At 37.1% G+C, this 25,105-nt stretch overlaps 1 protein-coding gene across 1 annotated transcript in view; it reads left to right on the forward strand.

The window, feature by feature from the left end:
- Positions 1 to 11,449: 11,449 nt before the first annotated feature.
- Ddr (discoidin domain-containing receptor 2) overlaps positions 11,450 to 25,105 on the forward strand; it is a 141,183-nt gene continuing 127,527 nt past the window's right edge. The window contains exon 1 of the mRNA XM_089591811.1: positions 11,450 to 12,142. The gene's annotated coding sequence lies outside the window, so the exon portion shown is untranslated. The remainder of the gene's footprint in view (positions 12,143 to 25,105) is intronic.

A 25,105-nucleotide genomic window follows, 5' to 3' on the forward strand; every position in this document is an offset into this window, starting at 1 on the left:
CACGCATTAGCTCGCATCCGCCGGTACACGCACGCACGCCCACACCTAAAATTCCTCTCTAGGTGATATTTTCGCGCGTCAGCTTGAGAACAAGTCGACGAACAGGTGCCGGCTGGTCCCTCTCTCCTTAGGCTGCAGCTTCTTAATCGCTTCTCGATTCTAACCACGGACTTTCAAAGTGCCCACCTTTGCCCGCCCATTTTCCCCTCTGCGGAGATTGTAAAACGCGGGGTTGACGAAAACCCGGCCAGCTGTTTGTGATTTTCGGTTAATTAAAGCTGATGGCGCACTTTTTACGAGCTGGGAATCTGATTTCCCTCCACGGAGAGTCCTTTCTCGTGGCAATGAGGGAGGATAGAGAGAGAGAGAGAGAGAGCGCTTTATTAAAATTCTCGAACCGACCGGCCGGGAGAAAACGATTCTGGTAATTGTCGAAAGGCTTTACGAGCGTTTAACGGCAACAGTCGCGCCTTGGTATATATGCCTTTGGAAACGAGTGCGTGCGTTGATAAATAATTTCAAGTGACTCCCAGAGCCGTTGTGTACGTATTGATATATTTATGATATTTTGTTGGGAGTACCTTTGACCATGGAATGAGCAATTTCTTCCCCCGCGTGGAATTGGATCGTTAATTCATACGCGACCAAAACGATACGGTGGTTATAATCCTTGAAAATTCACGGTGCCTGTATCGTACACGTACATATCGGTGGTGCCGGTGCAGCGTGCCGAGAAAAAAAAGAGGAGGAGGCGTCGACGAATTTTACCCGGGTGAATTAGCCCCCACGCGGCTCATGCAAATTGGCACGGATACACACGCGTGTAAAGTTATATATTATAACAGCCGTCCGTCTGCCTAGTGCGCACTTGGAGGCCCAGTCGGAATAATGCGCTCGGGGAGGGGGGACGCGGCGACGAGGGCTGGACGAGATAATTGGGGACCGAGATAATGCAGGTCTGCTAATGAGGGGACTCTCGCACGTGGGCGCGTGTTGTTGCCGCAGTGAGAGAGAGAGAGAGAGAGTGCTAGGGCTTTGGGCAAAGGATTTGTCCAGGAGGGGCTTGCTTAGTGGCCGTACGTTGTTTCTGAGCGATTGGGCGGGTCCAACGGGTAAAAATTATATTCGTAAAGTAAAAAAAAACAGTTTATGGTTGCCAAAAGACCCAGACGCACGCATAAGTGACATTTATGGCAATATTTGTTAGTTGCGTCTTCTTTGGTGACGTTACTGCACTCTACGGCACTCTCACATGTGTATACTGACCAAGATTCATGTGTTCCTTGAACCAGAAAAATTGGCAGTACATTCACTTTTTCAACTATACTGCAACTCGCTTTCAACTCCGTGAAGGTATACAGGGAGTATAAATACAAGGAGCGGTTTGCAAGTAAACTCTAAAGGGATGTTGGAAATTTTTAAAACTCGCACGATGCATTGGTTTTCCATGTCAAGCAAAAAAAATAGATCTTGACAAAAAGTGAACCAATTCTTTCGTGAGTCCGAATCGATAAATGCTCTGCAGTTGTCTCACATGAAAACTTCTCCAAATTTTCTGTACTGCATCCCACGCTAATCAACTCGTTGAATTTATTTCAGGCTATAGGTATTAATAATTCCTTTCCAAGAGGACATAAAAAAATTCGTTTTCATCGTATGCACTACCCAATAAGTATTTAGTGATTGCATGAAACAAAATAGAATCTAGGGAAAAAAAAAGCAACACCACGAAGCTCATGGGAAGTTGAGCGATAAGTACGGGGAATTGTTTTCTGGGAATCGATACAATCGATGTTTCTGGCGTGCAAAGTGCAAGAGATAATTGCCACCGACAATAATATCCACTCAAGGGTGATGCCGGTGGTGGGGTGGTGGAGAGAGGGAACGAATGGAGGCTTTCGCATGCCCGCTATCGACGCAGCGTATCTTGAAAATCCGCCATTCTGCATATTGTTATCCGATTCCATCCCTTTCTGTCGGTATACTCGCTACCATGTACCAGGGGCTATTCGCATCTCTCTTCTCCTCGTATTGTGCAGCGAGAGAGCACTTCTCCAGCGCAGTTTTAATTAACAAATGATTTCTGAAGATTTAATTTCAATGAGTTCGCTATCTCGCTTTCGTGCGGCTCACTCGTTTCTGCATTTCCCGGTAATTGCAGTTTTCCATTAGCGTCCTTGTACTTTAATTGCTGGCTTTTAAGGGTATATATACGTAGAAACTTTTAAAAATATTCGAGAGCCCTTTTAATTAATTAAATTGCCGGGGACGGACAGGTCAATTGTGTTTGCTAGTACGCGTTTTCAAAATGTTTTTTTAAATACGAAATACGTTTTGGAAAATATTTTATTGCCATGTTTGTACTCTGTGCATGTTAATTATGCAAGCCTACCTGCACGAGTTGTTAGCCATTATTTTAAAAAAAGTTTGAGGATTTTTTGACTATTATGGAGCTAGAAAAAAGTTTTCCAACGCGACATCGAGAATCACGACTCACTGATTTTCACTGCTTGGATACAACATCCGTACTTATGAATCGTGAAATATTTTAAATATTATAAAAAAAGGTAAAGTGGCACTCTTTCACTCAAAAAATCATGTCTAAAATCTTAAAGCGTCAAAGAAAGCACCGGAGAAACTTATAATTATGAGAGCAAATCGTCAACTGAAAATTATGCAGTGACATAAAATGGCACATACACGTAACAACGCGAAAAGAAATAAAAAATGAAGCATTGAAACCAGCCAAGCGTACATACCTACCGAACTATTCAGAGAAGCCGAGGTATTTCAGGACAATTAATCACCCCTCCTAAATAATTAGCAAAGAAAGAGTGGCCGGCCGGCTCGGCGCCCACACACGTATAAAGGGAGCGTCGGCCCTCTCTTTCGCTTTTTCATTCTCTCGGCTTCCAATTACTGACGAGCGAGGCTTTGCAGGGCCTCGGGATCTATTACTCGGACGGCGAATAAATAAGGAGGTCTATTGAATGAGTTCGCAGGCCCCGGATGTGGACGGGAAGAAGCTGCTGTTGCACGGCCTTTCTTTCACGTGAGGAGGGAGCCTCGCGCGCTCTTTGATAAATGGCCGGCAGAGGCTACCGTTATGCTGGCCATCTCTCTGCCAACCGACGTGGCAAAAGGTGCGGGGTGAGCCCTTGCATATACATGTACTTATTGGCTGGCGTGTTGCTATCGCTTCTCACCATCTTTTGGTATTTTTTTTTTTTTTTTTTTTTTTTTTTCAATGTATGCAAGTGTGTGTCTCGACCTACTGGACCCTGATGGACCCGGACGACTGCTGCTAACGAGGTGCGAAAGGGAGGACTTTTTCGTCCTTTTGTCACACCACCGTGAGCTCCTGGCGATCGACGGCGAATTTGTCGAGGCAGGAGTTGCTCGTCGATCTCGTTTTAGCCGGTGGGTGGCTTGTGCTACCAGTTTAAATTAATTTTTCGTGCGGTGGCTTGCAACCGCTGCTTACGTTGATGCTTTGTACCACGGCTATCTGATTTGACGTCGGTTCTCGAATTCGATTGTTTCAATTAATTTTAATTTGCACCTCGTTAAAAATCTACGCCAAATTGAAAATTGAGGCGGAAAAGGCTCACGGATTTTTTTTTTTTTTTTTTTGACATTGCAAAACAAATTGTCTTGGTTTTTGGATATTTTCAAGGTTATTCGTATACTTAATGTGAAATACATCTAAACGATAACTCGTTAAAACCTTTTATATTTTATAATCACACATTCTTCTTCTTATTAAAATTTTTCTGGTTTTATTCTGAAGCAAAATGAAAATATTCATATGTTAGTGATACTGATCAAACCTCTAGATAATGGTGTGCATATAATGCTTAAAAAAATTTATAATATATTTAATTAAAAAACTAACTCGAAAACTATAAAACTCATTATTTGTGCATCCAAGCATTGAAACCTATTTTTTTTTTAAACAATTACAAGTAGGGAATTTTTTTTATTAAATTAAAAAAATTTTTAATTTAAATTTAATAAGATTTTTTCATACTTTCATGAGGTATTAATTTAGTAGTAAGATTCTTGTGACTTGTTTTTTTTTAGTAAAGGTTTTATTTATTGAAAAATAGTATGGTAAGATAACAGCATTTTATAAATATTTTTTTGTGTTGTAGTTGAAACACATTACTATTCCAGCAATGTAAGTATTAAAAATTTATTGCTTTTATTTATTTATTTACATTTTCTCACAACAGATTATATCCATGAAATCATATAAAAATTAACATTTTATTTTTAAGGAATTAAAATTTGGGAAGTAAATATAGCTTCGTTATTAATGGTTGCTACGTATATATATATACACACACACAATATCAAACACCATCACGTTTATTTTGATGCAACATCGCTGTACCTACAGCGCCATCTTTCTAAATTTCCGAGAATCATGAATCCAATATTGAATATTTTTAGTCTGGGGTCTTATTTATTTATTTATTTATTAATTTTTTTAATCTTACAAAAAAATTTTAATTATTCTTATAATTTTAAATAATGCTATATTATGTGTTTGCATAACCAAATTCATGATCAATAAAATATATTACATTATTAAAACTTTTACCTATTGACATTTTTTAACACTATATCTCAATGCTATTATTTTATACCTACAAGTAAAGTTTATTCATTTTTTTAAAATTTATACTTGTACTTAACACTTGAACGGCTCCAATTATCAACATTAGATATCGCACACTAAGTAGTAGCCTTTTATATCATCTGATGTTTTGAATAAACATGATTGTTGATGAATAAGACTGAAAGTTTCTTTTTCGACTGCGAAACACGATATTTTTCAAATTGTTTATTGGTTTTCTAAAAATCAGTAAAAGATGCTGTTGTTAAATTGTATATTTGATTTATCGATCAGTACCCGCAACTTAGATAGAGTGTGTCAATTAATATTTAATAAAGTTCGTAATCCAAATTTAATGTTAAATTAACTGAATTATAGTCTAAGAAATCAATATAAAAGTTTGTATCTGGTCTCAGTTTTTTCATTTAAAACGCTGGAAAAAAAATTTTTTTTTTTCGTGCTCTCACCAAAAACTAGTTATCGTAACGCATGTTTCTGTAAGTAATTTGCACTAAGGTTTCTCGACATACAAGTATTTTCCAGCTTAAGGGTGTTCCCTAGTTAGTACTGATATGAAATAAGTATAACTATTAATTGTTAACTAATAATAATGAAATTTTTTTAAGGTCAAATTATTGTATATAGTTGAAAAGTAACTGATGTAGATCCACAAGTGATAAAAAAACAGAAATATATGTAATATCGTGTATAGACAGAGCTTTTCTCTATTAACTTTTTTCAATATCAACACTGTAAGTATATTTATAGCTTTTTTGTAAAATCATGGAAAAAATGTCCTGTTATTACAAAAAATCAAAAACAAGGAGTGAGAAATATCTACGTTGGAACTATAAATAAATTGTCATTATTCAGTGTAAATCATTGAAAGCCGTACACTAGGTTGATTGAGTATTTACAAAGTATTGAATATCAGCACTAACTTTAGTTGGAAAAATTACCTGGTAAAACTGCATTATTCATTTAAAATTAATTAATTTTTTTAAAGATTTTTGTAAGTATATAAATAGATATGTTTATCTTTAAAACTTTGCTCAACACTAGATAAATATACACTTTTTTGTGATGTAGGTTGTCGACGATCAACAAACTACCAACAGTCGAGCGCACAGAATCCTCGAACTCACCAAAGATTCTTACTAGGCTCAGGGTTCAGTGCCTTCCAAACTTAATCGATAGCTCTAAAATACCTATTATTTATCGTTAAATAAGTTCTTATAAATATTTATAATTATATTTTTATAATTATTTCATATAAATATTTTTTTGAAAGATCAGTCAAAATTATAGTTAGCTTTATCAGTTAGTTATAAAAAATGCTATACTTAAAAGAGTAAATTTTAATATACCATATCTTGAGTGTGATCCTATTTACGATAATCATAGCCAGTAGAGACAAAAAAATCAAAGTATTTGGAGCTAATATAAATATACATTGTTGATTATTCATAGCTTTAAAAAAAACTTTTCTTCATTATTTTCTAGATTACAAATTTTCAATTCACATTAACTAATGCAATACTGTATTATAGGCTATTTTCTAGTACAATGTACATTTGCATACATTGTATGTATTTAAAAATTTACTATTACACAATACGAAGGTTTTTAATTGTATTGGTTTAACTACTGCTTTTTACAGTAAAATAATTTGTTCATTTCACATATAAAACTAAGTTTATAATTAACAGCTAACGATTATAATGATACAGTGAACTACATAATATATATCCAACATAGTTTTATAAATCGGTTACTTTATTTTTAAAGAGAAAAAACAGCTACTCACTCAACTGATGAATGAAAAAAAAAAATTCCATAAAGTAATATAAAAGCTTTTGAAATATTGAATGAGGCACTTCTTGTGGCAGCTTGACATTTTAAGTTTCGCGTCACCGTTGTTGTTTTTGTCTCTAGTACAAACGAGTTTTCCTAGTATTGCACGCGAGGAAGAAAAATGAAGTTCCGTGTTATATAATCGGTGTAAAGGACGACTGTTGGAGGACTCATGCTGATATTTTTCTTTTTCTTGTATTTTTTTTAATTTCAAATAAAAATGTCGTCTTTCTTTGATGTTACATCTCATAGATACAACTTTCAGTATCTTGGAATTAATATAATTAATATACATAATATACTCATTTGATAAATTATGACTTGAGTTCAATTTTAAATTTATACTTTGAATTAATTCTACAGCTACTATTGAAAAATTTAAACCGTCTGTTTCGTATTTTCTTAGTTTTATGTAATTGCTTGTATACCTCCTTGTAACAAAGTTGTACCTCTGTCACGTAACTGGCTGTAATCTTAAACAATGAAATCCTCGTCTCTTGTTTCCGGGGGCTACGTAGTTACTTTATTTTATTAAACTGAAATAATTACCTCTCTCATGAATATTAATGTGATGATACCTGCTGTGATGTAACTCTTTAATAAAAATTTGAATAAATTATGTAAAAGTTTCACTATCCTACTATATAATTCGAAATATACTATGTATACTAACATTTTTTTCTCGCCCAACTAATGACATTCAAAATATATTTAATCAGCAAGTGGAAAAGCTTTTGTTAAAAGCATAAGTGATTTAAGATTCTTCTATGGAAGAACTAATAAGAGTTACATAAACAAATTTTTTTCTGAAAAACAATTTTTGTTCATCTTAAAAAAAAAGAAAATGCCAAAAACTTTTTAAAAAAAAGTAGGAAACATCATCACACTATTTCGCCTCGAAAGCTCTTTGGGAGGAAAAATCGGAAAACAAAAAACAATTTCCGTCGTCCCAAACGAGCCAAACAAGCCATCTTTTTTGAATTAAACTCTCGCAGAAGAAAAGCTCGCCAGGCACGGGGCTTGGAGAGCAAGAAAAATGTTTGCCATTTCTTCCGAATACATATACACAGAGAGTCCCGGAGTGATGTAGGATCTCCAGGTGACGCAATAAAGAGGAGACGCAGAGAACTTTTCCCCCATTCCCCAAAATGAATCCTCTCTCAGCTTTCGTACGCACATACAGGTATATTGTGCACAGTGCGACGGAGGAAAGGGAGGGAGAGCAGAATATGAGAATTCAATGTTTCGGGAAGAAAAGCTATTTTCTTAGCTTCCTGTAAGCTCCGTGCATATATACACATACAGAGTACGTACACGCATTCCCTCTCGGGTCCACAGGGTCCCTCTTTCTATTTTAGCTGCTGTGCGTGTATGTATACACGTATACTTTGGTCCGGTGGGCAGGAGTAATGCGTGAGGGAGCTTGTGAAATATTTGCCCAAGTTCAGAAAAGGAAATTGCCGGCACGCGCTCTAGCGGCTTTGCCCAACAGAGACGGCTTCGATTTGCTCCTGGGCATTTGTCTGCTCTGTGTGGGCTTTGCTTGCGTCCATGTGTGGGTGCACGGGGGGGGGGGTGTTTGAGTTGAGTGCACGTTAACGAGTTCTCCGAGTGGACCAAAAAAGATGGAAATCAAAGGACAAGGGAGAACTGATTATGCAAAGGAAAATATTTCCCAGTGGGGGTGCGTGAAATTGAATGTAAAGTGTTTTTCGAGATCAAGGTAAGAAAAATATTTGTTTTTTATGCGACGAATGAAAAAGTATGTGAATTTTCAGTGAAATCCGCCTACCATAGAGCTAAAATAAAATTGAAATTTTTGATAGACTTATCACTGTTACTTTGTTATGTATTAGATACTCAAATATACTAAGTGACGTGTATTATATTTTATCGCATTGATTATTATATGAATTTTAATACATTAAAGTGATGAGAAATTTACGTTCCATCATGTTTTTATGGAAATATTGTATACCACATAGTAGTTTTGTCACTTTCCTCGAACATATAATAATATTTGTTAAAATACTTTTTATTTTTTTTTCTAGTTAAAATCTGAACAAATTTACTTTGTAATGAAGTAAATCACCATCTATGATCTTCAACTAGCCGATTTTTGTGGAATTAAGATGGCAAGCACCAAAATTCTCACTAATAATGTAAGATGAAAAAATAAAATTAAGAAACAAGGAAAGTACGAATATTCAGAAAAAAAGAAGAACGATGCTTTCAATTCCCCAACACGTGTCCAATGTATTGTACCCTCAATCTCTGAGTGTAAGCTTATGTAAGGAATTACGCTTTAAATCTGAACATCAAAACAAATAAAACTAATGCGTAAGTACTCTTTTGTTTTGCCTCGAAGCAAATAAGCGCAAATTAGGATTGATTTTCGTACTTTTCATCTCTTTGGTAAACCTAAAAGTTTACAATTATACGTCTTAAACAGGGACAACTTAATCAGTGTAATTACCCCATCCAATTTCTCGGAAAGTTTATAATGTATGCGAAAAAGAGTTGTTCCATTGTACTTTTTGCGAAAAACTAATTTTAAGCAGCGCTCACCGTGAAATCGTGAAAATAAAAACCAACAGCAAGAACAACGTTTTCGAGCGCTCCCTTTTGTTTCTCTCCTTTTTTTTTTTTTTTTTTTTTTTTTTGTCTTCCCCGTACGTACACTATTTACATGCACTTTGCTTTGTCATGTGCGGCAGCTATCGCACTCAGTATCTCTTTGGGTCTTTGTTTTTGCGTTGTTATTAAGCTCTCCCATGCAAGCACGGCTCTTTTTTTCCTCTCGCTGCAAACAATTTTCAATCCCTTCATCTGTGTTTGAATTCAGCTTTTTCTCCACACAGTTTATTATTTTTTTTCGTCTCTCGTTTTTATTTTCATCAAAATATTGACATACATATTGTTTACCCCGAAAATTGTAAAAGCATCTCTGTATCTTCTTTCTTTAATATTTTTCTTTTAAATTACATTTTTCTGTTACGAGGCATCTATTCTACTTATACATTTTTAAATGCGTTCCATATATTTCTAAGTTATATTTCACAAAATCATTGTTAATAAACGTGCACTAAATCATAATAGCTGATCTGACGTAAATTGGTTATTAAATTCTGTAAGCTCGGGTGAAACTTCGCACTTATTAAACTCCAGCGGTATTTAAGCTTCGTGTAGTGCATACTATTATTCTCGAATCAAGTGCACGTACATTAAATATATTAAAATATCATAGAAATGTGATAAATAATTCAACACGTACTTTATCTTAGTACCATTTTGTGATGACAAACAAAATTGAAAGGATCTTACTTAATATTTGTATCACATAGTGAACTGGTTAATGTTATAAGGTTTAGATACAATTAAATACACACCATCAACTAGAAGGGAAAATTATTAAATGCGGTTCAGTGATTTAAACAATTTTAAATGTGTTAACTCGAAACTTTAGAGGGAAAAAGGAAATTTTAACGTTAAAGAAAAAGGTCATCGTGTTATTATTGCATTTTTTTTTAGATAGAAAACGACTGCTTCATTTTGGGGTGAATACGTAGCTCAGTTTTTTTTATTAAATGTGAAGAGTTGAGCTTAGAAGTGAAAGAGATATTTTAGATAAATCGGAACTCAGCTTTAGAGCAGTATTGGAGTCAAGGCATTTTCTTTTCTATGATGGAAGAACTTGGCTGATTTTTACATGTAAATTAATTTAGAACTCGGTTGTTCTCTTTTTTTATAAAGCCAAGTTCATTCCTCCAGACTAACCCCGTTTGTATTAGATGTGAAGTCCATTATTTTATTCTCTGATATTTGATTATTGGTCCATCTATGTTTAATGCAAAAAAAACAGTAACCATTAATTAATCAAGTAAATTTTTATCAACATTGCTAACTTTTTTATTAACGTCACTATCCTATGACAGTATTTTTCCACTCATAGAGAGCATTATGACATAATAATATACGGTAATATTGATGAACTAGCAAACGAAATGCGCTTAATAATACTTTACGAGTAGTTGGAATACAATCAAATAATCATACATCATTAGAGAAAGATAACAGAATTAGTCAGCTAAGTTAACAAACCATAACAAGTTTCGGCCACACGATGTGAAATTACACTGCAAACTTTTCAAATGAACTCAAGCCGCTCCTTTGGGCTTCCTCGATTGACCCACTTTCTGGTTATCATTACCCTTTTCTTAATATTCTATTGTACAGTAAACATTCCGATATAAAAATCGATATCCTTGTCTTATTCTACTCTAGTGCCTCTTGTTCGACTAGCTATACCTTTGACTTCCTTGTTGCGCTCTCTGTCTCAAGGGCTAATCTCATCGATGGCAATTTTTACTTGTTAAAGTTATACTTGATGTATACATTTACAAAAAAATAACTATCACATTCAAAACTAGATTGATAGCATACTGATGATTTTGGTCTATAGTGAAAAGAAGGTCAATTTTTTTTTTTTTTTACGTAAGAACATTCTTGGACAAATTTGTAGTGTAACATCCATTTTAACATTTTCAGATAACTCTACGAAATCAAGAAAAATAATCTCACCAAGTTTATCAAAATTTGTTGGCATCGTGTATAATGAACGATAATGACCGGCGTTAGTACTCAAATCACTTAGTACTGGCTTGATCATGCCCTCCTGAGGGCTAAAAAAACAAATTTTCAATCAATCCAGCCTCCAGCTCGCAGCATTTGCATCCCCTGCACTTCATCACGAGCATATCTGCCGCAAGCATCCGGCCAGGATGCGCCCGCGATAAGGGCCACGCTCATCGACGTCAACGCGGTCGCATATCCACGTATGCGTGCGCCAGTTGCGGCGCTCCTGCAAGTAGTAACGTAGGTTGTTGCAGCGGTGGAAGGAGCGAGAGGGAGAGACCAGCCGTACGGACAGTGTGGAGGCGCGCTAGGCTCAGTCGTACTCGAGTCGCGCGTCGAGCAACTTCTGGAGCTTTATACTCTGCGGCGCTTGCGCCTGTCGTGCTCGTTTCCTTTAAAAACGTGTCCTATACTCTCTAACTTTTACCGGCCACTCACTTTGCTCGACTTGATTATTTTTTCGCTCATACAATGACTTTAAAAATCGGCGTAAATTACCTTTTAAGTGTTGCCTCATTGTTTATTCGAGACATGGTTAACATGCCATACTGGTATTAAAGCGATTGATGTTGTTTCGTTGTCAAACACTGGTGAAAAATGTCGTCTGTTGCTCCCAAAAGACGTGAAAAACGTACGACAGGCACGTATGAACTTTGTTGTTTGCGAATACACGAATAAAGCAGCAGTATTCCCTTTGCAGCTATGATACTCAAAGACACCGCGTGGTAGAGGTGTTCAGTATCCGAGACTAAAGTGAAATCGACACTCAAAGCAAAAGCGTGCGACAAACAAAAAAATTAGCAAAGACGCATCAAAGTTACATCGCCCGCGTGGTCACCGGCTTTTCAGCACGTACACACCCATGCACGGCTCTTTTAAATGTTTTAAAAGTGACAGGGACACCAAAGTAAATGATTGTAAAAAAACCAGTAAAGTAGCTCTTGCAAATTCAAAGCAAAGGACTGATAGTGTGCAGGTTCGGTGCATCGTCTTCGGTGCTGGATTTCACATATTCCACTTCGAGTCCTTTGGGTAAGTGATATTGTTCTTGTATGTAACTCTCGATGATCCATATGTGGTCGCGTGTATGTATACTCTGTGGGTGTTTGTGCGTAGCTACGTGATATGGCTCCGGGGGAGTTAAAAGATCATTACATCGGATTAAATAGGTGTGTGGATAGGGTTGCGTGTACGATAACTCGGCTCGGGTTTAATGAGCTCCTTGGCGTACTATCATTAAGAGGATATGCATGTTCTTTTCTCTTTAAATCGAGAAGAAGTTGGTTGAGATTTTTTTCCTGTTTTTATAATTTTTGATTGTTAAGTATTTCTTTCTATATACTGGTAATTTTAAAAATTGTGGGAAAATAAATGAATCCCACTAGTGTGTGTACACAGAATTTCCAATGAAACTCAATTGGTGCATGTTTGTTCTCAGTGGTAACAGATTCAACGCCAAACGAGCTCTAATCAAAGGCTGATTCTGATGTCTTAGGTGATCAACTAAATTTCTGTTTAAAGTCAAATACATTAATAAAAAAAAGGCAGTTCTCTCCATTTTTACTTTGAATATACGCAGTGATTTTACGATGGACAACTGCATTTTTCACATTTGACAACATTATATATGATTTAGAAGTTATTAATGTAGCAATTGTATGTCAAAAACAGCGAATACATCAACGGGAACATGAACAAAAGTGTTATCAAATTAACCGAAATTCTTTCATAATAGAAGCTTGATTGTAGATCAACCGTTAGATTATACCCGAAATATTTTTGAATCAAACCAATAAATCATGTAAACAAACGTTTATAAATTTAATACATTTATGATTAATAGTGGTTATTGGGAAAGCGTTTCATTCAAGACCATAGCTCTGCTTTTAATTTCCATACAATTACACCTTATCGGCAGTAACGTGAGACACGTTGTGATTTATTGTACAATAAATATGTTGAGCTCTAAAAGCCCCATTAATACGGATAATGGGATAATGTTTACAAAGCCGAGAGAGACCAAGGGCATAGAATAATCAGTAGTATAGATCCGCTTTGGTTAGACATGACTGATACAGTGTAAGAAAAAAAAAAAAAAAAAAAATTCCACATCACTACACTTGTACTAAAGATAACTATAACGAAATACCTTTTGAAGCTAGCACTCGAGGTATATAAAATGAAACTCCCAGCAGTGAGTACCACAAACTCGTAATGAAATCGTCTGGCATCTTCATTCTCGCAAATGCTATTGGATTTCACAGCACGGTAGCCGCATAACCAGTACAACGCAGTCCAAAGCGAGCTACTCGTACCGACATACTCTGGCATTCGTGGCCTCGCCACACAATGTACGAGTGGCTGCTTTACAAAGCCAAAGCAGGCTGCAACGACCTGATAACAAAAATGCCGGAGCGCCTCGTTTCGAGTTTTATTGCTACTCGCGCGTACATACTCGATCGAAGGGCAATGGATTGGAAAGGGGATGTTCGCAAAATTTCGGGCTGGACAAAGGGAGAGCGGAATTTCTTTGACACTGAGCCCGGATCAGGTGGTTGTTTTGCATTTTTTGGTTCTACAGTTTTATCGTACAAAATATAAGATACAGATGTCTGACCAAAATTGTCTGCTTCTACTGAAAAAAAGTATATTCTTTTATCAAGAGCAAATTGTATGAATACTAATATATTATGCCTTGTAATAGTTAGTATGTTGTTTGATCGAACTTTTACATGGCCTCCTCCTATATTTAGGTATTCCGAGGCCAATAGGTCAACACACGCTTGATCAATCACGCCATACGACCCTTTTTTTTACAAGGCAATACGAAAAAAGTTTCAGCCCCCATTTTTTCCGTTTGTCACGCGATCTCGTAACTGATTTTTAATTGAAAAATGCTTTCATGCTCTTGCGCGTATTTTTCCATCGTAGATTATCTTTTCATCGCACTTTCTCTCGTTTTATTTCTCGATGCGAAGTCATGAAATCAAAATAAGAGCCGCAGTTTGGGACACGTGTGTAAGAGTAGCGTATGAGAAAGCGTAACACGTGTGGGCGAGTGTCATTAAAGGTACGTGGTATAATGGGGTCACGGGGTGTGGAGCTAGTTAAAGAGAACGTGAAAGAAAGTGTAGCTGGGAAAAAAAGGAGCTCGGCGCGAGAAAGGCTAAATATAAAGAGAGGGAGCGGAAAAACTTTTATCATTGAGGAGAAAAGTAGCACCGTGAGAACGAACGAGCCAAGAACCATATTTCACGAAAAAGGTCCCTGAATTTGACCAGTACATTGATACAGGGATAAGTTTCTAGATGGTTGCAAAATCATTGCTTGCCCAAAGGACCAATGCACTCTCTTGGCTACAGTACAGAGAAAGACAGGAAAACACAAAGGGGGGTGGGTGAAGAGAGAAGTTTTGCTTCGGCATCCCTCAATGATCAAAGTGTGCGTATGTGCATGCAAACACGTGATGTTATTAATGCACCTGACAAGCTGCAGGTGAGCGGGGAAGCTGCTTCATCCCTAAGAGCGAGAGCTTAGTGACAGAGTTAATTGCTTAAGACGCGCCGGGGTGAGCTTGACGGACTGTGAGCTTGTGGACATTGTTCCCTCCGCTTGCTCGCTCGCTAGCTTCGGAGGCTTATGTGTGCTGCTTCCGTTCACCCTCTTGTTTCTCCCTCGCTGGCTATGTCTGTTATTGAGTTTGGACTTTTTTGTCTGAAGAACAACTTTTTTTTTCCTTGTCAAAAAGTAATTGCTTCAGTGCTCTTTTTATTGGGATGACTTTTTTTTCATTCGTAGATCAAGTTGTATTAATTTATCATTAAATTCAGGTATGATGTTACGTGTTGACTGGTAAAACAAAAAGAACAGAATATTACTCACACTTTCTTGTTTTTATAAACGTTGATGTCTACGACATTAATTGTGATAGTAATCTTTTTCCGGGTAACTATTGGTTTGGCTACTATCACATGGCTTCATTACTTTATTTCACCGAAGTTACTCGCAATAATAACACGGTATGTACAATGACCTCATTTTTTATTGACAATAATTACATGTAGTTTTTTAAATTATTTTTTGGAAGGGCAACAATGTCAAACACACTAATTATGAGAGAGATCCCATTGATTCTTATTAACGTACTTTATACTACTTTTTTTGAATTATGACTATTACGATTATCAAAGCATAAATAAACACGCCAAACTAGCCACTTAATCCATCTCTAAAGAAAAGTATGCATAGTAAGTTTGTGTTTTAATTGTGATGTTTTAATAAAATTTGTCTCACCTATTGACTAAACTAACACCTTATGTACTATTTTATTGGATTGCGATCAAGTATTGAAACAACCCAAAACTTTATTGGTTCAAAAATGTGTGGTTTTAATTTTCTGATTTAAAATTTTAATAGCTATTTGAATATTAAGCTGACACTTTAGTAAATAATGAATATTACTATCAATATATTTTATATAATCAGAATTTTGAAATACCCCTCTATGATTATCATGATTACCAAATGATTAAACTCATTCATCGATTGATATTTGATTGATTAAAAATCCATAGTAGTAGAAGTTTCTTGGAGAGCGCTAGTTAAACCCTCATATCAGTGGTGAGATTTTACTTTTAGCTGAATACTTCAACCGATCGAAACACAAACATTCTCTTCTTGGTAAACTGCCCAGATAACTCGTGACCACTATCTTATCAACGCATCAATGGACTCTTTCCAGCAGCTTACATCACTTGGCCGAGCACTAAAATCTCAGCACAATACCATTCCGGTAAATATCTTTATCAGCCAAGGTATACCCACTGGAGATCTTAGTGTTGTACGTTTGGTTGAAGTACATGTGAAAAGAGGGTAAAAAATCTCGCAGGAGGGAACGAGGTCACGCGCAGCGATTATGTCCTAATGAGGATAAGAGAGTGGGGTTATTACAGCTAGTTGGACACCGGCGAAAATTAGAAGTGCGCGCGTGTTATGTTCCTCCTCCCTTGGTGCTACATGGTCTATTTGCAGCCAGAATTGGCCCCTTGCTTTCTTTCGCTCCCGTAATAATCGTTGCATTAGACTACTGTAATCGTTCGTTTGCTTTTCTATTTGTCGAAAAGGAGACTTAAATGCAATTACCTGCTCTTTTTCATGTGCGATACGTTTTCCAAATGGATGCAGAATTTCTAATGTATAGACTTGAAAAAACAACCTATTCTTTTTGAGTAGCAATCGTAATAGTAGTTTGTATTGATGATTTGCGTAACTAATTTTTTCTGCGATATTTAAAAGTTTTTATGATGGTAACATTTTTGAGAGCATGTGTATTGTAAATCGAGGCAAGTAAAGCCAACAAGAAACACCAAAAAGTGTTTTATTCTCTTTTATGTATATTTTATTATCCCTCACGCGTAATCTTGATTCCTTTCAAAGATAAAGTCGTGAAAAAACAAAAAGTGAAGCTTGTTACATTTTCATGTGCTCACGTACCCCTTCTTTCCATTCAGCTAGTATGGATTATGTTTAAGAAAAGAGAACAACGGAATTGAGGAACATTAAATTCACAGAAGTAAAGCTCTCCCAGTTGTTTCACCTAATCTTGAGGAGTGCCTTTTTTCACTTATAAGTTGACTCCATCGCCTCGTGACACGCAATTTGGCAATTAGACTTGCTGATAGACTTGCATGAAATATAGGAAATTTATGCTACACTCCAAATCTCAGCCGAAATCTTACCTTTTTTTTTTTTTTTTTTTTTTTTTTTTTTATACGCCTCGAGAGCGTTAGCGTAAGTTCTTAGGAGAAAGTGATTGAAATTTCGATCGTTGAGGCGTGAGTTTCACAATCTGATCGAGACTTCTATTTTGGAGAAAGGAAAAGAGTGACACAGCATTGTTTCATGCGCATTTTTATAAAATTGGTTACATACTTGAATTATTTCGTATAAAAGAACTTTTTTACTGGCTTTTTTTTTAACGGTTGGTAAGTATTTACAGCGCTTTATATTTCGAAAATACATAAAAAATATCCGAGTATCATTTCAATATAATGTTAAAGTCACTCTTTTTCGAGATTTTTTTTTAAAGATAATATAAAACAGAATAATCAAACATTGCAATAAAATGTTTTCTATGGTCTGACCAAACTCGGGCTTTACTACTTGTAACGCCATTTCTAATTCCAGCGATTCGCAATGCCTGGAATAGCTGTTATCTCCTCAATTTCCATAAACAATAATCGCTTATCGTGACCATAAACATCAGCTAAAAACACGCCTGGCTCCCTTGATGCTCTTTCCTGGCATCCGCAGTGTCGTTTTGCACGTTTTCTTCCACATACATGTTTGCACACGTGCAAACAGATACACATACGGTCGACTCCCTCTATTTTTTTTCTGAACCATCGAGCACATCGCGCGCGTACAAATACAGAAACGACGACGATCCGTTTCTCCTCTTCCTGTGCGCGTGCTGGTGTACACCGAGTGAGGCCGAAGCTTTCTCCATGACTGCGCGCGTGGAACGAAAAGTATATGAAAAATTGAAAGATCAAAGATAAGGGGCAGCCAGGAACTAGCTCGACGACCGAGTTGCACTTACAACTCGCTCGCTCGCATTGCTAGATCCCGAGCATATGGGGAGATACACTTATGCCGTGACGTTCACTTCTCGTTATCGTGCTTATGCACGTTGCACGCGGTGAGCTCGATTGAAAAAAAAGACCTAGAAATGGGGCTCTTTTAAAAGTTTTATTTTTTTTGTAGCTGTGAAGTGAAGGATGAGTTTTTAAAATAAACGTACAATGTTTTTGTTTTTTTCTATTAATTGGGGAGGACACGTATATTTTGATTTTAAATGAAATTTTTTTGCTGAAGAAAAACTTGGCCTCGAGAAGGTGTGAATAGAAATCCTGGGTCGACCAAGTCAAAAAGTTTAACTAAATATACATGCAGTTTTGAAAGCACTTGTTACATTTTTTAATGTTTTATACTACAGGATTAGTTCGACAACATCGTTACTAACTTTGAGAGGTGATTACATGGTAACAATGAAACCCTAATACCTTGAAGATGTCAACAACTTCCCTCCCTCCCCTTTATCGTCAAAATCCACCTTGTATTAATCCCTTGAAACATTAGTACGTATCACTGGTACAGGAGCACCAGCCCAGCGCTTCTGATACACTCATCCCTCGACTAATAGGAGGATGGCGATAAAACACTGGGAACTTCATCGCAAGCGTTGTTTTGCAATTAACGCGCATGTAGAACCTTCGTCAGCATGGGTGTGGAGTGTAGCATGAGGGCTGGCTCCACCTGCGGCCGCTGACAAATGTGCGACCACTTGGCCAATTGCTCGAAGAGAAATCGATGGTCACCCGCCAAGTCGTGATGTATTTCTCTCTCCCTCTTTTGCACTCGCTCGCACCATTGTGTCCACGGAAAAGTACGGGACACAACAGCAAATGTGCTCGTGGTAAAGCGATATGTTACGTCATGCAGCGGTCTTTCGCGATTCATATACAAGCCTGCTCTTTTTTCCATAAATCATACTGATGAGGGGGGAAATGGGAAAGTTTTTTTTTTTTTTTTGTCAATTGGGAGATTTGGCAGTGTGCTCTGTGGCTGTGACAGACTTGGGGTATTGAAAAAAATGAGGACTGAATGGATGATCGCTTGCTGTTTGTGCACGTGTTTGCATTGGTATCATTTATCATTAACTTTGTAGGTATAACAACTTTTTGCTTTTTTAAAATAATGATTGATGTAGTGGAGTGTGATCAATTAGCAGCAGATTATATTTGAAAATAATTTTTCGGAAATTTTTAATCTGGATTGAAATTCGAGATTGAAGTACGAGCTTGTTCAACGGTAGCTACAGGATTTATGAAATGAAAGTTTATAATTTCTTTTAATATCCTTTGAATTTGGACTTTGTGAGAAAATATTAATTTTTATTTTATAAAATAACAAAATTAGTGAAAAGCCATTTGAAATTTCCAACAAAGTTGCTTTGGAAAATACACGCACGATGTAATTTAGTACAAAAGATTTAAAATTTTAATTGGTACGACGTCAAAAATGTGTAAAAAATTATGGAAGTGCCTATTTTTCTGACGAATGTAATATGTGGGTCAAGAGAGTATTTACCACGTTAGGGAAATCATTTTTTAGCAACATTTAAAACCCTTTTGTCAAACATGTCTGACTACACGTACTGCTACTCCACTTAATTTTGACTGGACGATTCTGCTTTGTCAAAAGAAAAAATTAATTAAACAAGATTTTCAGCTTCTATTTACAATTCGGATAACAAGATCGTATTACGTGCAACACGGCTAAACCCTCTCTGCCCTGGAAAAAGCGGCCTGTTTTCCCTGTCTCATTTACAGCTCACGCGCCCGAGTCCAAAACCGGATATTTCGCTTCCTGTGCCGCTATCTCCCTTCCCCAGTCATATCCTCTCTTGTGCATACAGAAAGGGCCAAATACACGAGCGCACTCGTTAACCGACATAGTCACAGCCCCAGCGAGAAATTAAAAATTCTCAGTGAAAAAAAAGGTGTGTGGTAAAGGGAAGCTTGTACGTTCAAAAAATGCACGGTACAGCTACCGTCGCACAAACAGCAACGGCGCGAACAATAGGATGTGTTTGAGATTAGAAGGAGATGTTTGGCTTCGTCGCTGAATACTGAATACTTTTGAATAATGAGAATTTTCGAAATTTACAATTTTAATGAGATTTCGTGAGAATGAAAATGTCGAGGCGTACTGCGTTGGCGTGGCAAGTTTGTAAGACGGTCACTAAGCTATCTGAAAATGTAAAAGTTTGTTAGCGAGTTAATGCAACCAAGGTGCACAGTAGGAATGTAATTTTGAAGTTTGCGCAGTTTTTTGTTTACTCTTACGAAAATATTTTAAATGTTATTTAACTCATTAATTGTATTTGAGGAGATAATGCTTGATTGCTGTAAGTAAAATTTTTCTTTTTTTCAATTTCCATACATTTTTAATATAGTTTTGTTGAAAAATGCACCCACAAAATCAACACTAAATAGCTGTTGAAACTGATTTATAAAATCACTTGTGCAAGCCAAGCACTAAATCCCTGTGCCAGGCAGGCCCATGTTGAACTACACTCGTTGCATTGAATTTTAAATGTTGAGCCAGAGATACCAAAGTCGTGCTTGCGCGCAAGACAGCAGGATACTGCTGGCCGTACCGCTCGCACGCCAGCCTTTGTCCGACTTGATGAAACTTTTACGGGATGTACATCACAATCAGTCTACCGATCTGTTACGTGCTTGAAATATGCATCACTCGCAGTTTTGTCGGGAAAAGTGCTTTAGCTCCTTTCCTGTATTTCTTTTTTTTTTTTCTTCCATTTCAAATGACTCGTGATTGTACTGTAAACAACCGCATTAGGTGATCTCGAATGACTTGTATTGTAGTACGCTTGGATAGTTGATACGAGATTAAAAATCAGACGTTTTAATGGCTATATAGGTGCTACATTGATTCAAGATTAAATGAGCTGTTATTTAGTTAGAAAAGAATTGATAATAGTATGTTTTAATTTGAACTTTATTGGCATCCCAAACAATTATTTGTTTTCAACCGAAAGTTAATATGTGAAAAATAAAGAAATACGTAAGGAGAATGGACAAAGAGTTGGGAAGAAATTAGATTCAATGAATAGTTATAATAATAATCTTAACAAGACTCCTTACGAATAAAGAAATGTTATCCAGTCGGATCTTTACTTCAGGCTGTAATTAGTAACTACACAGCAAAACCATCGGACAAAGTACAAGGGCTGTGCTTGCAAGCTGCTGTTTCCACAAACAGCAGGATACGTTTCCGAGAATAAGATGATGATGGAGCCTCACATGCGGTCTCTCTCAAGCCAGCAGGACAGAAGCCACGGGGTGGCTCTTGTTTGCTTGTATTAATTAAGTTTTGTCTCAATGTACCCTCCTCTCCCAACTCACCAAATATTGCTGCTCATGATTAAATTCTCGGCGCGCTACTGATCCCTCTCGGGTTATTTTGACGCATACCACATGAATTTTGAGTCGCCTTCGGTATACCGATGATGCGGGGTAAACTATATCGGTCCCCGAGCTAACTTGAAAGATAATCGCTGAGTTGGAATTTTTTTCTATTTTTTCATGGAATGGTATGCTCTCGCATGTACTCGAATGTCACGAGAAAACACGGCATGTTTTATCGATAAATAAACAGCAGAAGCAGCGGAACATCAGAGCCACGGTATACAACATCGCAGAGAGCAACACTTCAGGAATCGGGTGCTGGCGTGCATCGGGGCAATAAATTCCGAGTGCACGCCCTTGCCATCCAAGTATACACTGTGTGTACATGCACCACACAGAGCACAGGGGGTGGGGGTGGGGGATGGATACTCTTTCCCAAGATCATTCGAAACTCGCTTGTTGCGGTCGTCATGGTATCAGGGTATAGCTTGCAGTGGTGCAGCGACCAACGGGGGGATAGTCAGCCCACCGCCAAATTATTTAGCTTTTCCTGTCTCGTAGTCCAACCCCCTTGCCACCGTTCTCTCTTAGTGCGAGAGACGAGGTCGGGCTGTTAAGCGGTGGGGATCGATTAGCGGTTCACCGCGCTAAACAACTAGACTAGATTGTGACAGTATACGCTAATGACTCGAGGCCTTGGGCGTGTAAAGCTGGCTGCCAGTGATGCCATTGTAAGTGAATAAAACAGGCGGTTACATGGTTATTCTAGTCGTACAGTACCATTTTTTGGACTTTGTAGTTGGAAGAGAACAGCATCGATAGCAAAAATATAATTTTATCAAAGGATCGATCAACTTGAAGCTCATGTTGTAGAGAAATCGCTTTTATCGAAATTTAATTTTTACAAAGGATCAAGTTGCCGCGTTATTTATACACGTACTTGTTTTTCTCATCAAAATTCATGCACCCACGTTCTTTTGTACGTACCTTATATCGATTAATTCATAAATATTTATGATTGCGATAAATCACACCATCCTTCGCCTCTTCCCCCTTACACCTCACCCCCCTCCTTGGTGCTCATATACAGCATCGTTCATGAATATTTAAGTACAAAATTTACACGTTAAAGGATCCCCGGCACTGTCATTTTTCATCCTTAGTTTAATTAAATTGGCTCTAGGTGCTGGCAAATCCTTTTGCAACGAGATTCAATTTCCTTAATTACCCTCTTCTATTGATGTTTGCTCCAACAGCAAAACTCCAGAAATGTAAATCAGGTCTTTTGCCATAGTGGCGCTGCTGGCACCTAACACAAATTAAAATCACGGCTTAACTGCACGTATAAGTGGAACACACCAGAGCTCAAATAATTTTCAACTTTGTTCCATTTTAATAACATTATGCGGGTGCCAGGAAGAATTTGGGTCAATTCGCGCCGACACGATTTCGTTTGCAAGCACTTGATTATTACGCGTCTGGTGAAAAATTCACAAAGTGATGACGAATAATCGCCACTTGGACACCAACGTGGAGTTTGATTTGTGGCGGGTAGTGAGCGTCTGCGGAGTTGAGCTTTTTTTCAATGGCGCTCGAGAGATGCTACCGGTGATTTACTGTGCTAGCACGGCTCGTTGGGATACACTGTTTGGATGAAGCTTTTTGACATGGTCGAGAGTTTTCCACTTTGCGAGTCGATGTTTTTTTTAAGTGAATATAGTCATACGTCGTTTAGATGTTATCGATTAGAACATTGTTTTATGACGTCATAGTTTGGTATAAACAACTTTGTATAGAAAATGTTTTTAGAAAATTATTTGGAAAATTAAAGACTTCAAATACGTTTATCAAACGGACTGTCTATATTACAGGGATGTAGATTACAAAAACAAGTTTTTTTCTCAGTTTGGTGAGCTTTTCAAACTTCGCGAATTCAGAAGATTACCTTTCGATTTTGAAATATATTTTTACAGTCCAAACTCTGAATTGACAAAAGTTTTGAATCTACGTAAGTATACTAAAAAATTGAAAAAAGACAAAATACTTTTTTGATTGTACATCGTTAAAATAGTTTTTGTCACTAATAACGTGTTAAGAAAAACTTGTTATTTATAAAAAAAAAAATCCATGAAAAAAATTATCTTTTTCATAAAAATTTCAACCTCTGGTGAGATGAATTTTTCAATTTTATCAAAGGTAAACATATTTTTAATGAAAGCCACTGCAAGACTGGAAGAGAACCATCGGAAAGAAAGACGGCTTTTATCATACATAGGTCGCACTTTATTATTGCGCGGCGGTCTCATAAATAAGGAAAATGGTCCTTCCCTGCAGAGGACAATGATACTTGCTGGTACGCATATTCCCATTTACGAAATAAAAAGAGTGGGTGGGGTAAAAAGAAAAAGAAAAATGGAAAACGATGCTTTTAAAGCGGAAAATTCATGCATGCGCTTCAAACGACACTGTGGGTGTGAAAAGCTTTTTAACGAGGACTGAGAAGAAGAGGAAAAATATGACGCAGGTAGTCTAGCATCAGGAATATCAGACCCTAATCAGTTCAATTTCGAGTCCTCGGGGTAACGCGTATGCCACTGATTCTGCTGCTGCTGCTGCTGTATACGTTATTATGCAAGAAATAGCAAGAAAGCTCATTTCGCCTTTGGTGGCTGGCGAATGTAGGTTAAACCGTCGAGGCTGGTTTTTAAATTTTCTTTTCTGTTCCTTCGCCTCTCTTTTTCTGCCACGTTCGTGCCAGAAGAAGTAGAGGAAAAGAGGAGAAAGATAGAGACAGGGTGAGTGCATGAGGGTGTGCACGGGTGTGTGTCTCCGCGTCGGCTCGAATGTATATCACGTGATATTTCCTTCGCCAGATGCGAAGCTGCTGTAGACACATGTATCCAGAGCACTGGCTTGAATTTTTCATTGAAATGCTTCATGCATCGATATGTTACTACCTCTTTCCCATCGAAAATTTTTGAAAAATTCAGAATAAACATTTTATTGCTCAGTCAAACATGATCTGTTAAAAATGAAGGAAAACAAAAGGTATTGCTGATTTACTGCCAAATGTGTAAATATGGTAGTACTTAAACTCAACAAGCTTTTTTTTTTTAAGCTCTTTTGTATAAAGTTTTTTTTCTTTGTGCTTCTCACACGTTGCACGATTAAATTTTGTTCATAGCTGCAAAGTTAGCGAAGCTTTACCGTACGCCAAATACATATTAATTGCCCAAAGTTGATGGTCAGCTAGGAGGGCTCGTTCATCGTTCCTAATGGCTCGCGATAATAACACATCTAAATAGCAAGAAGGGGCATGGCTTTCTAGCCGCTGGTCACATGCTACAACAGTTTGCACGTAAATTATCAGCAAACAGTGCAGCCTCCCCTGCACCATTGATTGGTACGCTTACCCCCTCGAGTTTAATGGTGAGTTGCCAAAGGTAAAGTACTGCCTCTGTACTTTCTGCTAATTGTTGGATTGTATATGCAATTCCTAATCTGTCCGGGCAGTTGCTACTACTGATGGCTTACGATGAGTTTAGGCGTATCTAGTGCGTGCACAGATGTACAATTATATACGGAAAAGAGGTCGAAAGATTGTGTGTGAACTAATGGACTTGCTCTTTAAAATCACTTAGCTCCAATTGTCGATCGCTGTATTAACGAGATAAGAGCCAGCATTCATTCGTCACACTTTAGTTTCTAATTATTTAGTAACCAGTTGAATTTTTACTTTTTAGAAAAAACAGTAGTACACTTGTGCATAGAATATACTAACAAATTCATAAATATTGGCTAAATGACTCTTCATTTCAATTAGTGAAGCTATTTGGATGATTTGCAAAATTCAGTAGTACATCCAATGTATGGTCAGACATTAAAAAATTATCAAGACTTGGATTTATAATTTAATCACTATATGAAATACATGTGTCTTATAACTTTTTCATCACAATTGTAATGTGTACATTATACACTATAATCAGCAGAATTTATG

Source organism: Copidosoma floridanum, unplaced genomic scaffold, assembly GCF_036245765.1.
Source record: "Copidosoma floridanum isolate Cflo_tuat_1 unplaced genomic scaffold, Cflo_Japanese_pri ptg000014l, whole genome shotgun sequence".
Classification (NCBI taxonomy): Eukaryota; Metazoa; Arthropoda; class Insecta; order Hymenoptera; family Encyrtidae; genus Copidosoma; species Copidosoma floridanum.